This window comes from Saccopteryx bilineata, chromosome 7, assembly GCF_036850765.1.
Source record: "Saccopteryx bilineata isolate mSacBil1 chromosome 7, mSacBil1_pri_phased_curated, whole genome shotgun sequence".
Lineage (NCBI taxonomy): Eukaryota > Metazoa > Chordata > Mammalia > Chiroptera > Emballonuridae > Saccopteryx > Saccopteryx bilineata.
This window is the reverse complement of record NC_089496.1, coordinates 74,987,015-74,989,141: the sequence shown is the minus strand read 5'-3', so window position 1 is coordinate 74,989,141 and position 2,127 is coordinate 74,987,015.

The window sequence follows — 2,127 nt, the reverse complement described above, 5'->3', positions numbered from 1 at the left end:
TGAGCAATACTCCTTTATGAAAATCCTGTTTAATCGAAGATGGAACGAACCCCCCAAAACTCAATTCTTTTTAGAGTGTGCCCGTGAAGGAGTGACAGTGGTAGCTATTAGCATATTTCACAGGGCTCTTCCTCAAGCGATTTGAAGTGGATGAGAAATTGTGAATAAAAAAGTGTGAGTAACTAATAAGAATTTTGGGATCGGAAGTTTATTCTTCACTTCAGCAGGCACCGAGGGCTGTGATGTCCCTGGAATGTACCAGAGTAGATGGGGGCTACCCAAACATGGAAAGTCACGGCCATTGCCCTCTAGTTCAAAAGACACACAAATGGTTTCTTGTGAGGCTGAAGAGAAACAGTCACTGCCTAAACCTGCCTGTGCCCTCCCAGATGTCCCGCTGATTTGTCCTGTGACCTTGGGCAAGTCACTTCACCAGCCTGTGCCTTGTTTCTTTACCTATAAAACAAAGACAGTAAAACCCCGGTGCCTTCAGGGTATTCCTGGCACTAATAAAGGCTTGTAAAACACTTTGAGCTCCTTAGGATGAAAGTGTCTTCAGAACAGTAAAGCCTGATTATTATGCTTTGACCATGACATTCCCATGAAAACCCTGGTCAGGCTCTTACCCCACCTCTCAGTGAAGATTTAATAGCAGAGAGTTGTAATAAGTTCTTAAAGGATGGAGACCTCCATTACTGATACAAAATATACTGCAGCGAACTAGTATATTAAGGGCTATTATCATGAATAATTAAGGCCAGGTTCTATTTACAGATTAATGAACCAAGTATATGTTGTGATGTAGTGAATTTTCATTGTGGCTTCCCTCAACCTGCTGTTGTCATGAAATTTCCTTATTCTCAGGGGATCCTCCAGTTGGCGTGGGTTGTCAGGTTTACCTCACAGTATGGGTTGTTGACAAAGTCAACTTCTGAGGGATACTTATATATCTACTGTAAGAAATAAACCCAATTAGAGGTCTCTTCATAGTAACAAAGAAAGAGGGTTCATTAATGATAATGAAGGGCTGAGCTATGCGAGGTCCCTAAGTTTGTAATTAATCTCACACACATCTTCCAGCTTAACAATATTGAAGAATATCAAAGGCGTACACATTGCTCTGGGCTACTGCACGTGCCCGTGGAAAGGGGAAGGCAGGCTCATACGGACATTTTGGCTGATCATGATAATAACGCTACTTCTGATGATGTATCCACTTTGGAAGGTGGAACCATAATTAGGTCAAATAAAAGGCTTTGGCTAACTCACTAAGTTTAAATATATTAAACATCTACAGTTTCTAAATTCAACAGCATTAAAAAAGATATCCAGCCCTGGCCAGGAAGCTGAATTGGTTAGAGCATTGTCCTGATACACCAAGGTTGCGGGTTTGATTCCCGGGCACATACAAGAATCAACCAATAAATGCATAAATAAGTGAAACAACAAATCAATGTTTCTCTCTCTGTCTCTCCTCTTTCCTCTTTCTCTCTAAAATTTTAAAAGTTAAAAAAATGATGTCCAAAGTAAGGGGAAGATTGTGGATTTTAAAAGACACGGCTAAGAGGGGCCATGGCTGGGTGGCTTCATGGATAGAGCATCATCCTGATGTGCTGGGGTCGTGGGCTCCATACATGGTCAGGGCACATATGAGAAGCAACCAATGAATACACAAAGTGGAACAACAAGTTGATGCTTCTCTTTCTCTCTCTCCCTTCCTCTCAAAGCCATGGAAAAAAATTTAAAAATTAAAATAAAAAAATAAAAGACATGGCTAAGAGAAATTATAGACACTAATGTCTCTGTCTTAATTAGCGGGGTGACTTAGGTTATAACTATCCCAAGGTGAGTTTAAGCCAGTATCCAAAGCATTAGTGTTTACATCGTTTGCTCCTTTTATTTTCTGTGATTTCTATGTTTTCCTGTGATTTTAAAAATACCACTGCAGTTGGAATTAGCCAGTGTAAAGTAACTAGCACCCTAGAATGCCTGTGACTGTGGATAGTGAGAGATAAGAACGGACTGTTTTCCGCTGGGGATAAGGGTCCCTTTCAGATTTCTAGAATGCTCGTTGTAAAGGAGAAGGTGCTGGTAACAGATGAAGGATGTTGCTCCTGCATTGAGCTC